This window comes from Rattus norvegicus, chromosome 2 (genome assembly GCF_021556685.1).
Source record: "Rattus norvegicus strain SHRSP/BbbUtx chromosome 2, alternate assembly SHRSP_T2T, whole genome shotgun sequence".
NCBI lineage: Eukaryota > Metazoa > Chordata > Mammalia > Rodentia > Muridae > Rattus > Rattus norvegicus.
In genome coordinates this window covers 72,754,065-72,771,125 of record NC_141535.1, presented here as the reverse complement: position 1 = coordinate 72,771,125, position 17,061 = coordinate 72,754,065, and the positions used below count along the sequence as shown (strand labels likewise).

The 17,061-nt window shown below is 36.1% G+C and overlaps 1 protein-coding gene and 1 pseudogene across 1 annotated transcript in view; both read right to left on the bottom strand.

The window, feature by feature from the left end:
• Nucleotides 1-17,061, bottom strand: part of Cdh12 (cadherin 12) — a 1,210,919-nt gene that overhangs the window by 748,676 nt on the left and 445,182 nt on the right. The window lies entirely within an intron of this gene.
• LOC120101346 (small nucleolar RNA SNORA17) lies at nt 7,788-7,911 on the bottom strand (annotated as a pseudogene).

The following is a 17,061-nucleotide window of genomic DNA, read 5'->3' as shown; positions in this document are numbered from 1 at the left end:
CGGGTTTAATGCAGAATTCTATCAGACCTTCATAGAAGACCTCATACCAATATTATCCAAACTATTCCACAAAATTGAAACAGATGGAGCACTACCAAATTCCTTCTATGAAGCCACAATTACTCTTATACCTAAACCACACAAAGACCCAACAAAGAAAGATTACTTCAGACCAATTTCCCTTATTGACGCACAAATACTCAATAAAATTCTGGCAAACCGAATCAAAGAGCACATCAAAGCAATCATCCACCATGATCAAGTAGGCTTCATTCCAGGCATGCAGGGATTGTTTAATATATGGAAAACCATCAACGTGATCCATTATATAAACAAACTGAAAGAACAAAACCACATGATCATTTCATTAGATGCTGAGAAACCATTTGAAAAAATTCAACACCCCTTCATGATAAAAGTCCTGGAAAGAATAGGAATTCAAGGCCCATACCTAAACAAAGTAAAAGCCATATACAGCAAACCAGTTGCTACCATTAAACTAAATGGAGAGAAACTTGAAACAATCCCACTAAAATCAGGGTCTAGATAAGGTTGCCCACTCTCTCCCTACTTATTCAATATAGTTCTTGATGTTCTAGCCAGAGCAATCAGACAACAAAAGGAGGTCAAGGGGATACAGATCAGAAAAGAAGAAGTAAAAATATCACTTTTTGCAGATGATATGATAGTATATTTAAGTGATCCCAAAAGTTCCACCAGAGAACTACTAAAGCTGATAGACAACTTCAGCAAAGTGGCTGGGTAAAAAATTAACTCAAATAAATCAGTAGCCTTCCTCTACACAAAGGAGAAACAAGCCGAGAAATTAGGGAAACAACACCCTTTATAATAGACCCAAATAATATAAAGTATTTCAGTGTGACTTTAACCAAGCATGTAAAAGATCTGTACAATAAGAACTTCAAGACTCTGAAGAAAGAAATTGAAGAAGACCTCAGAAGATGGAAAGATCTCCCATGCTCATGGAGTGGTAGAATCAACATAGTAAAAATGGCCATTTAACCAAAAGCGATGTACAGATTCAATGCAATCCCCATCAAAATAGCAATCAATTTCTTCAAAGAGTTAGAACAACTTGCATATTTATCTGGATACCATGATAAAAAACCCAGGATAGCTAAAACTATCCTCAACAATAAAAGGACTTCATGGGGAATCACTATCCCTGAACTCAAGCAGTATTACAGAGCAATAGTGATAAAAACTGCATGGTATTGGTACAGAGACAGACAGATAGACCAATGGAACAGAATTGAAGACAAAGAAATGAACCTACACACCTATGGGCACTTGAATTTGACAAAGGAGCCAAAACCATCCAATAGAAAAAAGATAGCATTTTCAGCAAATGGTGCTGGTTCAAGTGGAGGTCAACATGAAGAAGAAGGCAGATTGATCCATGCTTATCACCCTGTACAAAGCTTAAGTCCAAGTGGATCAAGGACCTCCACATCAAACCAGATACACTCAAACTAATTGAAGAATAACTAGGGCAGCATCTGGAACACATGGGCACTGGAAAAAATTTCCTGAACAAAACACCAATGGCTTATGCTCTAAGATCAAGAATCGACAAATGTGATCTCATAAAACTGCAAAGCTTCCGTAAGGCAAAGGACACTGTGGTTAGGACAAAACTGCAACCAACAGATTTGGAAAAGATCTTTACCAATCCTACAACAGATAGAGGCCTTATTTCCAAAATATACAAAGAACTCAAGAAGTTGGACCGTAGGGAGACAAATAACCCTATTAAAAATGGGTTTCAGAGCTAAACAAAGAATTCACAGCTGAGGAATGCCAAATGGCTGAGAAACACCTAAAGAAATGTTCAACATCTTTAGTTATAAGGGAAATGCAAATCAAAACAACCCTGAGATTTCACCTCACACCAGTGAGAATGGCTAAGATCAAAAACTCAGGGGACAGTAAATGCTGGGGAGGATGTGGAGAAAGAGGAACACTCCTCCATTGTTGGTGGGATTGCAGACTGGTACAACCATTCTGGAAATCAGTCTGGAGGTTCCTCAGAAAATTGGACATTGAACTGCCTGAGGATTCAGCTATACCTCTCTTGGGCATATAACCAAAAGATGCCCCGACATATAAAAAAGACACGTGCTCCACTATGTTCATAGCAGCCTTATTTATAATAGCCAGAAGCTGGAAAGAACCCAGATGCCCTTCAACAGAAGAATGGATACAAAGAAAATATGGTACATCTACACAATGGAATATTACTCAGCTATCAAAAACAATGACTTTATGAAATTCATAGTCAAATGGTTGGAACTGGAAAATACCATCCTGAGTGAGGTAACCCAATCACAGAGAAACATGCATGGTATGCACTCATTGATAAGTGGCTATTAGCACAAATGCTTGAATTACCCTAGATGCCTAGAACACATGAAACTCAAGATGGATGATCAAAATGTGAATGCTTCACTCCTTCTTTAAAAGGGGAATAAGAATACCCTTGGCAGGGAATAGAGAAGCAAAGATTAAAACAGAGACAGAAGGAACACCCATTCAGAGCCTGTCCCACATGTGGCCCATACATATACAGCCACCCAATTAGACAAGATGGATGAAGCAAAGAAGTGCAGGCAGATAAAACCCATGTAGATCTCTCCTGAGAGTCACAGCAAGAATACAACAAATACAGAGGCGAATGCCAGCAGCAAACCACTGAACTGAGAACAGGACCCCCGTTGAAGGAATCAGAGAAAGAACTGGAAGAGCTTGAAGGGGCTCGTGACCCCATATGAACAACAATGCCAAGCAACCAGAGCTTCCAGGGACTAAGCCACTACCTAAAGACTATACATGGACTGACCCTGGGCTCTGACCTCATAGGTAGCATTGAATATCCTGGTAAGATCATCAGTGCAAGGGGAAGCCCTGGGTCCTGCTAAGACTGATTGTGATTGTTGGGGGGAGGGAGGCAATCGGGGGTGGATGGGGAGGGGAACACCTATAAAGAATGGGAGGGGGAGGGATTAGAGTGATGTTGGCCCATAAACCAGGAAATGGAATAACACTCGAAATGTAAATAAGAAATACTCAAGTTAAAAAATAAAATAAAATAAAAAAATAGATAAAAGATCAGTCTGAAAATGAACATTAATTCCTTTTTTCATAATTCTGATGGTCTACTGAAAAGTGACCCTTCAATATTTCTAAGGAGACATAAGGAAAAATACCATCATCTTGGTCAGAGAGGAAAGAGAAATGCTGGAAGGGAGCAAGGTATCACGTAACTAGTAGAGGGATGAATTCCCAGTAAGGTATAAAGAACACAGTGTCTAAAGAACAGATTGACTGCTGAGGGCAGAGATTGCTATGGAATGTGTTTCCTATGGATCTTTAAGAAGAAACCAAACAGGTAGCACGTACCATTCAATTAGAAGACTAGAACCTGATTTCTACATGTTTAACTCAGTCATGACTTGTTAGGCTAGAAAAAGAACTTATTTGTGAACCATTCATTTTAATCATGTGCACTGTAGTAATATTTAATAGTTCTAAATTTGTCTATTTATGGCATATTTATCTCTTCTATTTTGTATTAAAACATTTTTAATACTATATATGCTGATTATGGGTTTTCTTTCCCCACATTCTCCCAGATCCTCTTCACCTACCCTCATATCATCCATAATCATATCTTTTCTTCTCTCTCATTAGAAAACAAAGTCATCTAAAACTCTAAAATAATATAAAATAAAGCAAAACAAACTGGAATCAGAGTGAACAAATGAAATAAAAAAAATCCTAAATCACAAAAAAATGGTTTCTCCAAGATTAATTTATAATTTAAATATAATGTAGTAAGATATAATATTTAATTATCTTATTTTATGTGGTATCACAAAGTTCTTGTAGGGGAGAATTTAATGATTGAGGAATTTTAAATATGATGTATTAGTCTTTTCCCAAAACACTAATTATAAAAGCTGTTTCCTTACATGTATTATTTAATATATCAAATTCTAAGCATTAAAAAACTCTGTGTATATTTGTGTGTATATGTGTGTGTGTATACATTCATATTTCTATCTACCTCTAGCTATTTATCTCTTCCTGGATATGAGTGTATATACATCATTAATAATTAATTAATTAATAATTAACATTAAAAAATTAATGTTTCAGATTTGGAAACCTAAATCTTTGTTTTCAGTTCTTTCTGCATCTAAAGTTTTCAGAGACTATAGGTTATAGTAGAGCTTTTAATAATAAAAACCCCTGCGGAAAGAGAGCTAAATACCCAGAAGTGCGGACAATCCTGAGACCACAGCACAGACTGCCAGCCACTTCTGCCCACCTTTGCCCACATCCCTGGTGCAAGAGGAAACTGCATAGTGCCTCTAGACACAGGAATATAGGAGCAGTCAGGTACAGGAGCCCATGGTCCAGGTCTGTGCCCAGAACTGAACTGAGCCAGTCAAACAACTCCTTGCACCCATATCCTGTTTGGGGGAGAGCTAGACCCTCAGAAGTGCGGACACCCTGGAGGACTCAGAGGAGACTACTCTCTGCTCACATTCTAGATTCAAGAGGAAAATGCCTGGCGCCACCTGTGCCCTTGTGCACAGGGACCTAGGAGCAGTAGGAGCAGGACTTTTCTGGTTGCTGCCCTTGCCAAGAGCTAAAAGCCAGTCACCAGGAGTGACTACAGGCCTGAGAGCAGAACACTTTGTTCTCATCACTGGCTTGAAGAAAACAGGAAAACAGGTCTACAGGAATGCTGACAACAGACCTACAGGAGGGTCAAGCCACCATCAGAAACAGCAAGACAAGCTAACACCAGAGACAACCTGATGGCAAGAGGAAAGCACAGGAATCCAAGCATTTGAAATTTAAATAAGAAATACCCTATTTAAAAAAAATAAGGAAAATAAATGAATAAATAAATAAAATTGTTCCTTCTTACACAGCAAAAGAATAAAAATAAAAAATAAAAACCCTTGACCTTCTGTTTTATAATTTTGTTATAACATAAATCCTGTATAATTTTACATGTTAGAAACATTTATGCTCATTTTAGTAATAGATCATGGCTCTGTAATCTGTGATCTATATATCTTAGCTAAAATCACTTTACTTTTCAAATTGTTGTTAGCTTGTAAGAGAAAGATGATAGAAAAGAATATTAATACATAGATAAACATTCTTCCACATTTGCCTAAGTTATGCATTTGATTAAAAACAGCTACAGCAGATTGACTTTCTAACTAGTAAAATGAAGCTCATGCATCAAAATAATGACTAACCTTTAACATGATCTATTGTACAGCATGATACTTGTAGAAACCAGTAAGTAGAGAATACTTATGAAGGAAACACGTATGAGGAAACACCATTTGCAATTAGAGACATTCATTCAAGAATGTCAGTAGCTCTATGTGTATCCTGTGTACTATTAACAGCTAGTAGTGGTGTTATAAAATTTGCTGTTATAAAATATTCAATGTGAAAGTAAAAATTAACTATGGGAAATATTTTAAAGTTAATTCCAATTGAACACCCTATACTCTGTTAAAATCATATGAGAGTGTGTGAAAACTCTTCTTACTTTCTCCAGCATATAATCTAGCTAGAACTTATATCCATATGTTTTAGTAATTTGATTAAAATGTACTGAATATACATATAAACTATTCTTCTAAAATGCTTACAACTTTCTATAACTGATACATAAATTAACTCTTTCCAATGACTAGTTGATACGTTTCTATGACCTCTTGAAATCCCACATACATTTCCAGTTTATATACAAGATTCCCTACAATCCAAATTCTAAATATAGGAATGCAATTAAAATAAACAATTTAAATCCTGAGCATATTTTCATGACATGAAATATTATCTTTAGAAGAGGAAATAGAATGTTTCAAATGATAAGTCTATTTACAAGCAGTCACATGCCTTTCTTCTACAGAATGAAGTCAGCCTTGTCAGACCCACCAATCTGCTGGTTGTGCATTGCAAAAACAAAGACAGTGCTGGATTCAGATGTCTTCACTCATAGGTTACAGATAATGATCTTAAACTATGCTAATAAAATGTCAATTACTGTTTTATTCTTTTTGTCAGCTTTATTTAAAATTAATTGTCTTTTCTATATCCATTGCATTTGTTATTATTAAAGACAAAAATATGTGGGCCATAATGAAGCAGAATTTTTTTTACATTTTATTCTTTTTATTAACTTGAGTATTTCTTATATACATTTCGAGTGTTATTCCCTTTCCCGGTATCCGGGCAAACATCCCCCCCCCCCCCCGAAGCAGAATTTTAATGGTAAATATGTGAGTTTTCCCTCAGCACTGGATCTTGTCATTTTGTCAATCGTCCTGTACTTTAATGTACAGCGCTAAACATAGTTAAGGCTACAAGTTACATGTAAATCCATTAGTAATAATGTTATAATGTAATGCTTATATTCCAAAATACATATTATGGTTACACATTAATATGAGAAAAAGTTTAAGCTGCCTCAATATAATCATTTTTGCTTCTGAGAATGCTATGGTTCCTTGTGTTTTAAATGCTCAGGCCTGAGGTGAGGCCTATGTGATTGTACATAGCCCAGAGCACTTACTCATTCCTCCTCCACTTCTTTTGCATAAAGAGAATGTGTATCATGTGCCATGCACTCTTGTTATATACCAAAATCCTGATAGGAAGTGTAGGCATAATGTTTGTGTACAGTGTTAACATCTACCCTTACATTATTCAAATGTTGACTTCTCTGCCATTATATCTTGTTTTAATGGACATGATATTGTAATACCAAGAATCTCCTACCTCAAGTTCATGTAAACAGTTTATACTATTTTTTCTTTGCAAGGTCAATAAATACTGATCACCCAATGGCTAGACAGAATGTAGAATAGGGTGGGACCTGTGAAAATCAGAGGAAAAAGAGGAGGGGAGAGAAGAGTCAGATCAGGAAGAGGATGGAGGATTTGGAGCCATGAGGAAGGGAACCAGAGAGGCAGAGAGACAGATTCAGAGAGATCATGGAAACACACCTGAAGCTCAAATTGCCAAATCAATAATAATATGCAAATATCATGGCGTGGGCCTGATAGATAGTGAGAAACTAAAGATAGATCACTTGATTGCTCAGCTATTGAAGTGCAGTTTTAAATAAACCTCAGTTTCTCTGTGCAGTGATTGGCGACTAGTAGAAGGTAAAGAAATACAGCTGCCAGATTGATTTACTCTAATATTTATAATAAAGATTTACAAGGAGGGTTTATGGATAGGGTCTAAGCTCTCTAAAACTCTGAAGCAACTTAAACCTTTCCTCTAATTAATTGATTTTTAATCTCAGGTGTTTGGATTTAAAAAAAAAGAAATTATTGGATTTTTGTGAATTTCACCTAATGTACCCCAAGCCTACTCACTTCCCCTTTCCCTTGCATGTGGTCCATAGCTTGGAAACTTTCACACTGACAGATGCAGATGGCATCATGGGCTATATCAGGATGTCCCTCACTATCCTCAAGTCTCCATTTCTGCCTCTTCATTGTGCCCACATCCTGCTGTTTCTCTTTCCCTTCAATTTCTCCACCACTTGCTTGCGCCTGGGATTTCTGATTTCTGGAGTTATCTCAGTAGTGATCTCAGGAGTGCTATGCCTCCTACCTGTTCAGTATGGCATTAGGCAGGGGTCATCTTTGACATGATCGGTGTCCCCAGGCCTATGAGGCACTGGACCAGTGGTCATCTCTGATTTATTTTTTCCAAAGAATTTTAGACTACTAATGATTCAAATATTCACAGGTCAGAAAACTTGGCAAAGGCATAGCCTACTCTCACTTGGGGAGACACATGCTACATAGCAGACACACCTGGGACACCTCTATGGGTAGGTTCAAGTATTTATTATACAAGAAAAAATGCTGAATAACATTAATGTTAAAACAATAATATTCATCCCACTGAGCTACAGTAGCCTAAAATAAAGACAATTATATACCAATACAATGATACTGAAATGTATGTTTGGAAGATAGTCTGAGGATAAGTCTATAAAATTAGAATAGATGAGTGTGGGGTAATATAGACAAATGTCCCATTTATTTTTTAGTGTAGATCACTCAAAGACAGCTCTTTGTAAAAAACCTTTACAGAAACAACGATATATTTGAAAGAATCTCTACCAATAATATATAAGACGCATAACAACCTTTGTCTTGAAAAAATATAGCAAAGTATGCGCATAAATGGAAACTGGGAAGAAAAAGAGTAAATATATAAATACAAATGAACATAAGTCTGAATAAATGTCAAGAATATTTTTCATTTCTTGCTTGTAGCATTTATGCAACACTGGGAAAAATAAAATTAAAAACTTTGATTCATCTTTTTTTCTCCTTTGTCAGATACTGCTAGAAAAATGAATCTAACTGATATCTATTTGTGGAATTGTAAATCAATATAATACTCTATCCATCGGCTAATGGATTGTTCTTGTATGAGCCACTTGCATTTTAGAGAACTACAAGGAAAGGAATTCCACCTCTCTTCATAGTGTATGCTCTTAGGATTGTGTGTGAGTGAGAAGCACATTAATCCGTAAAGTATAACTCTCAATCTACCAGTCTATCTCTAAAGACACCACTCTCTATCTCTATCTCTATCTCTACCTCTACCTCTATCTCTATCTCTATCTATCTATATCTCTATCTATACCTATACCTATACCTATACCTATACCTATATCTATATCTATATCTATATCTATATCTATATCTATACCTGTACCTGTACCTATACCTATACCTATACCTATACCTATATCTATATCTATCAATATCTATATCTATATCTATATCTATATCTATATCTATATCTATATCTATATCTATATCTATATCTATACCTATACCTATACCTATACCTATACCTATACCTATACCTATACCTATACCTATACCTATATCTATATCTATATCTATATCTATCTATCTATACCTGTGTCTATATCTATATAGTGCCCAATATGTTAGCACATATTGTTCCTTCACACTGTCATTGTTATTCAGTATTAATGTTATTCATTCCTGAAATTACTAAACAATCTCCCAATTCTAAATGTTATTCCTCTGTAATTAACTTGCCGCTCAGCTCACTCATTCTTTCCTCCTTCCTCTCTTCCTGCTTGTCTTCCTTATTCATCCTCTGAGTATTTGTCTGAGTACAGGAAATGAATCTAGGTTCCTGTGTCCTAACAACAATAGCACATATCCTTAGTCTACTGTTCAATTATCTTGTTAGGTTTTCTTGTTTATCACCATGATAGCCACATTATTCTCTTGAATACCATGGCTTATTTTTATGAAGTGTTTTAGTCAGCAAGTTCTTTGAAAGTATGGATTTTCCCATTAATTATTTTCATGTCTGTTCTTCCACTTTCTTAATACATACTTTAATTTAAAGGTTTTTTTCTTCATTTGGTTCACATTGTGCACAACAGTGTCTGGTGAGACAACATGTGTTCATTCCTTTATTAGCTTCTACCTCCTATGGAATTTACCTCTATTTATTCCCTCTACCAGACTGTGATTTGGAATGTCACAGAGAAAGCTTTTAACCTTTACTATATTGATTTAATTGGTCAGGGTAATCGATGACACCAATAGTTAAAATTAATAGGAGAGTAATGTGATTTTTTTTGGCTTTTAATCCACTGATAACCAAGCTAAATGCTTGATCAAAAGAAATTATACATATCAGACACAGTATCTATACAAATTAATGTCCACAGTGTGGCAACAAAGAAAAACTTAATCCAGAAAGATTCTATATCTTTCTTCTGTCTTCCTATTGAGTATTTTCAAGTAGTTAATTTCATAGTCAATGGCCAATTTAGTACAATTTGAAATCATGTTATTTGAAATGCTTTAGTATCTAATGACATGATAAAGAAGGAATCTAGAAAGTATTATTTAGTTTTAAAAATACTGCAGGATTCAAATTGTGTCTTATGCACATTGTCTGTGCACATATGATACCATAATTATATGTACTTCACAGGTACATTATTTATGTTTATATATTATACAAATTATTTTTCAATTCCAATAAAATTGTACTTATACACAATGTGGAAGCAGGTGTCAATTTGAATCTTTAAACTGAAGTGAAAATTGCTTAACTAGTCTTAACGTCTCATAGTCACAACACATGGAATATCATATGTTGAAAAGCAGGATATTGCATTTAATAAAATAATCGAAAGTTGCTGAAAGCTACTCATATACATACAGACATTCATAAAGATTTTGTACAAACTGCCATGCATTTTATTCCAAACAGTGAAAAATAACTTGAATAAGAACTTTTCAGTTAAGGTCTCAAAGGGTTGAAGTTCACTCGACACCTCTGATCTTGGCAGAATAAATTTTTGTGTGAGATAAGCCTTTAACACCAAAAAATTTATATTTTTTCTGATCTTAGAAAAATCTCTTCCATCCCCTCTCCTACATTCTTTACATTCTGCTTTTCTGATGAACACACTATGTCCCAGAATTATTCTATGATTTTGGTGAATGCATGAAGGGCTTTATAAAAGAACAAACCATGAACAATGTAATAGAGAAGGGTACTCTATGTACTACTTCTTTTTATTCTACCCCAAATTTGCAGAAAATTGACCTATTCTTTCAAAGCTAAGTGTGACTTTTATTTGGTTTATACTTAGATTAGCATATTTGGTTTAGATTAGCATACTTTATTGATTAGAATAAAATAATCACATAATACAAAACTCACATTCCTCTCCTCTTTCTTGTAATAAAACCCTATGGCATCAATATACTGTGCAATCTTATTTCTAAAAGTTAAACGTAATCTTAGATGTTGATAAGACATTGAAGAGTGTAGACCTACTAATGTCCCCAAACATTGTAAGTGATCGGCTGTAGTAAGGTGTACTGAAGGTTTTGAACTGATGTAGCAGACAGAGTTCTGGGTAACAATGTACTGCTACTCTCAGAATAGTGAACTAAGTATTTAATATTAGATATTGATATTCAGAGAGAATTCTGAAAGTATAAAATATTGTTTCTTCATAATGTGTTGAAAATGACATAAATTACCATTAACCAATCATATGGACTGAACAAAAATCAACATACAAATTGGATTTCTATTAGTAAAATGGGAAGGCAAAAGAAAGGACTCCACATAATTCCAATAAAAATTATGATGAAATTCAAGAAGACCAAAGCTTGTATGCTTCAGTCCTTAGAAGGGGGAACAAAATACGGAGACAGAGTGTGGCGCAGAGACTGATGGAAAGGCCATCCAGGAGCTGCCTCACCTGGGGATCCATCCCATATACAGAAACCAAACCCAGTCACTATGGCAGATGCCAAGAAGTGTTTGCTGACCAGAGCCAGATATAGCTGTCTCCTGAGAGGCTCTGCCAGAGTCTGACAAACACAGAGGCAGATGATCGCAACCTAACTTTGGAGTGAGAACGGGGTCCTAATGAAAGTGGTAGAGAAAGGACTGAGGAGCTGAAGGAGTTTGCAACCCATAGGAAGAACAATATCAACCAGCCAGACGCCCCGGAGCTCCCAGGTACTTAACCACCAACCAAAGAGTACACATGGAGGGATCCATAACTCCAGCCACATATATAGTAGAGGATGGCCTTGTCCAGCATCAATGGGAGGATAGACCGTGGTCCTGTGAAGGCTCGATGCCCCAGTGTAGAGGAATGTCAGGGTGGGGTGGTGGGAGTGGGTGGGGGAGCACCCTCATAGAAGCAGGGGTAGGGAGGATAAGATAGGGGTTTTCCAGTGAAGAAACCAGGAAACGGGATAACATTTGAAATGTAAATAAATAAAATATCCAATAAAAACTATGATGCTAAATTTGAACAGGATGAATCTCTTAAAACATATTATGCTCAAAAAAGAGATAGACTATATTAAGTTTTATGCAACCAAATGTATGCATCCTAAGACTTCGCACAAGAAAAAAAAATAAAAGAAGGTCAAAGAGCAGCATGGTGCAAACAGCTTGAACGTGGCCATGCCAAGCCTTTGCATGAATCCAAGAGCAGGGAGAGAACAATGTTTGAAGTACAAGAAAAAGTTAGAACCGATTCGGATAAAAGATTCATATTCGGATTCATATTCTTTAAAAAGCTTTTGATAATATTCCATTATTTTCCATTTGTGCACACAAAACAATGCCAATGTATAGTTTTATTGTAGTGTAGGTATCTGGAAATTCCTATTATGTGAATGTACTTCAAACTAAGTCATCATATCTTTGAAATACATGAAGAATAGTTTAGTCAGATTGAAAGTTTTTATAGTGTTGAGCTTTGTGAATTGGTCCATTATCATAAAATAACTAACTTTAATTATTAAAAAACATTGGTAAGGTTAATAATAACCCTATTTTATAAATGACAAGCTGAGTTGCATTGAAAATTCTTTAGGTCAATCCATAAGAGTGGTATGCAAGCTTCATGTCCTGATGTATCTAGCATTTAAAAAGCTCTGCATGACATCCTGGTTAATTTCATCATGTTTAACCATAAATAACCATCAGGAAGGGTTATGAGTCAGAGAAATTTATTCTGGAGAAATTATTCTAAACTGTTGTATTTGAACCTCATATTCCCTCTGAGGACAATTTTTAAAAATATATAAGCTGTTAGTGTTCAAATCTGTATAATTTATTGACTCATGTTATGAATATGAATCCTTATTTTTAACTTCTATACTTTCACTTAACAATTTTATTGCTGCATTTTCAAATTTCAGACAAGTCAACTTCAATTGATGATAGATATGTGATAATAGCCCAATCTCCTATACTAACTCCATGAAAAATATGAAAAGATGTGATAGTATAAGGTTTAATGACTTCAGGGATCACATACCTCAACTGTAAATTATTTATAAAAAGGAAGACTGAGTTTTATTAATGGAAAATATATTAATATTTTTGTCAATCATGCTACTTTATTTAAAACAAACAAATTTTCAGGGAAAAAGAAGAAAAAATTCAAATGAAATATTTTATGTGATTAAAACCACAACCATATCTTTTAATTTAATTATTTAAATATTTTTGCAAAGGACCCAAGTACAAAAATGAGTAATTACTAGCACTATAAAATGTTATATGTGTTCATGGGATAGTACAGGTCACAAATATCCACTCTCTCAAATACTGATTATTTTTTTATATTTTATTTTAATTTTTTTAACCTACAGATTTTACCCCCCTCCTACTCCATTCTGACTGTTTCACATCCTGGACATCCTTCTCCCACCCTACCTCACTCCCTTTCTCCACAAGGTTGTCTTTATCTCCTGTACCCTACCCCATCAGACCTCCACAATCCCTAGGGCCTCCAGTCTCTTGAGGGTTAGGTGCATCTTCTCTGTTTTGACCCAAACCCAGCAGTTCTCTACTGTATACTTGTTGGGGGCCTCATATGAGCTGCTGTATGCTGCCTGGTTGGTCATCCAGTGGCTGAGAGATCTCCGGGGTCCCAATCTATAGGTTGCTGATTTCTCTTATTGACTATGTCCTTTGGTTTACAGAAGCTTTCTAGTTTCATGAGTTCCTATTTATCACACCTTGATCTTAAAGCATGACCCATTATAGTTCTGCTTAGGAAATTTCCCCCAATAAATTCAAGTTTTTTTTTCCCACTTTCTATTCTATTAGATTTAGTGTGTCTGGCTGGTTTTATGTTGAAGTCCTTGATCCACTTGGAGTTGAGCTTTTTGCAAGATGACAAATATGGGTCTATTTTCATTTTTTTTTACATATAGACAGCCACTTGGACCAGCACCATTTATTGAAGATACTTTCTTTTTTCCACTGTATCTTTGGTTTCTTTGTCAAATGTCAAGTGTGCATAAGTGTGTGGTTTTACTTATGGGTCTTCAATTCTATTTCATTGATTAGCCTGTCTGTCTCTGTACCAATGCCATATAGTTTTTAACTCTATTGCTCTGTAGTATAGTTTGAGGTCAGATATTGTGATTTCCCCAGTACTTCTTTTATTTTAAGGATGGGGAGGGGAACACCCTTACAGAAAAAGGGGAGGGGGTATGATAGGAGGCTTATCCCCGGGAAACCAGGAAACAGAATAACATTTGAAGTTTAAATAAAAAAAATCCTTTGTAAAAATATTCTGGGCTTTGACCCTTCCAGATGAATTTGAGAATTGGTCTTTCCATGTCTTTTAAGAATTGTGTTGGGATTTTGATGGGGATTGCATTGAATCTGTAAATTGCCTTTGGTGGAATGGCCATTTTTACTGTTACTTCTGCCAATCGGTGAGCATGGGAGATCTCTCCATTTTCCGAGACCTTCTTTGATTTCTTTCTTGAGAGAATTGAAGTTATTGTCATACAGCTCTTTCACTCTTTTGGCTATAGTTACACCGAGATATTTTATATTATATGTGGCTATTGTGAAGGGAGTTGCTTCCCTATTTTTTTCTCTGCCTGTTTATCATTTCTTTAAAGGTAGAAATTCTGGAAGAATTGTTGTGGTCACTTATTATACTATCATATCATTAGCAAATAGTGATACATTTATTTCTTCTATGCCAATTCCTATCCCCTTGATCTCTTTATGTTGTCTTATTGTTCTAGCTAGCAAGGGATTGAATAGATATGGGGAGAGTGGGCATCCTTGTCTTGTCCGGATTTTAGTGGAACAGTTTCAAGTGTCTCTACATTTACTTTGATATTGGCTGTTGGTTTCCAGTGAACTTCTCTTACTATGTTTAGGTATGGGCCTTGAACTCCTGATCTCTCCAACGCCTTTATCATGAAGGGATGTTGTATTATGTCAAATGCTTTTTCTGCATCTAAGGAGATGATCTGGTAACTTTTTGAGTTTGTTTATATAGTGGATTAGGTTAAAGGATTTTCATATATTGAACCAACCTTGTATCCGTGGGATGAAGCCTACTATATCTTGGTGAATGATGGTTTTTATGTATGTATTCTTGGATTCAGTTTGCAAGAATTTTATTATTTTTGCATAAATATTCGTAAACAGGATTGGTCTGAAGTTCTTTTTGGTTGTGCCCTTCTGGGTTTAGGTCTCAGAGTAATTGTGGTTTAATAAATGAGTTACCTAGTGTTCCTCCTATTTCTACTTTATGGAATTGTTTGAGGAATATTGGTATTAGGCCTTCTTTGTGGGTATGGTAGAATTTTGCACTAAATTCTGTCCCTGTACTTTTTTATGTTGGGAGATTTTTAATGAACTCTTCTATTTCCTTATGGAATATGAGCCTGTTTAGATAGTTTACCTTCTCTTGATTTAACTTTGGTAGGTGGTATCTGTCTAAAAAACCATCAATTTGATTTATATTTTCAACTTTTGCTGATTATAGGCTTTTGTAGAAGGGTCTGATGATTTTTTTAAATTAATGATGTTTTTGCATTTATCTGAAGATAAGGTATCTGGCATGTAGGTCGGTGGTACAAAATTTGTTTTAAAAATATAAAAGAATATATTTTTGTCTCTAGGAAAGAGGCATAAGGGTGGGAAGTAGAACTCACATTATTTCCATATGCACTGTTAACATGAAAAGTGACATACATAATACTTCTAGAAAATTCTTCCACTGAATTTTTGCATATGAATGTATGCATACAACCCTGCAAAATTATTGTCTGCAGAAAATTTTCTGATACAAGTTAATTAAATACTTAAGAGAAAAAGAGGTGGAGAGGAGGAGAGTAAGAGAGAAAGAAGAGGAGAAAAGAGAGTCACAGGGAAAGGAGAGAAATGAAAGGGAGACAGAGAGAGAGAAGAAGAGGAGAGGAGAGAGAAAGGAAAAGGAGGGCTGGGGATTTAGCTCAGTGGTAGAGCGCTTGCCTAGCAAACGCAAGGCCCTGGGTTCGGTCCCCAGCTCCGAAAAAAAGAAAAAAAAAAAGAGAACCCAAAAGGCAAACAAACAGTTTTAGGAGTTGGGGATTTAGCTCAGTGGTAGAGCGCTTGCCTAGCAAACGCAAGGCCCTGGGTTCGATCCCCAGCTCCGAAAAAAAAAAAAAAAAAAAAAAAAGAAAGGAAAAGGAGAGACAGGGATAGGAGAGGGAGAAGAGAAAGAGACAAAGACAGAGAGAGGAAGAATAAAGTGACAGAGAGGAGAAGAGAAAGCAGGGAAAGAGGAGACAGACAGACACACACACACACCAGACACAGACACACACAGACACACAGACACAGACACACACACACACACACACACACACACACACACACACACACACACCTGGTGCGGAAGAGAGATATTCAGTAGAGATTTTATTTTTATTTTTTATCTCGATCTCTTATTTATTTTTGCTTTTTCTTTATTTTTAACTCTTCTATTGGATATTTATGTATTGCAGTTCTCCCCTCTCCCAACTCCCCCCCACTTCTATGGGGATGTTCTCCCTTCCACTCACCCACTCTTCAATACCCAGGCATCCCTCTACACTAGGGAATGAGTCTTAACAGGACCAAAAGCTTCTTCTCTTATTAATGCAGGACAATGCCATCCTCTGCTACATATGCAGCTGAAGCCATGGGTCTCTCCATGTGTACTCTTTGGTTGGTGGTTTAGTTGCAGGGAGCTCTGGGGTGTCTGATATTGTTGTTCTTCCTATGGGGTTGCAAACCCTTCAGCTCCTTCAGTCCTTTCTCTAAGTCCATCATTGTGATCCCTGTGCTCTGTCCAATGGTTATCTGCTAGTATTGTCATCTATATCAGTAAGGCTCTAGTAGAGTTTCTCAGGAGACATCCATATCTGGCTCCTGTCACCAAGCACTTCTTGCATCAGCAATAGTGACTGGGTGTGGTGACTGCATATGGAATGAATCCCCAGGCAGGTCAGTCTCTGGATGGCCTTTCCTTCAGTACCTGATCCATTCTTTGTCCCTGTATTTTCTCCAGTGAGTATTTTTGTCCTTTCTAAGAAGGACTGAAGTATTCACATTTTGGTCTTCCTTCTTGAGCTTCATATGGTCTGTCAA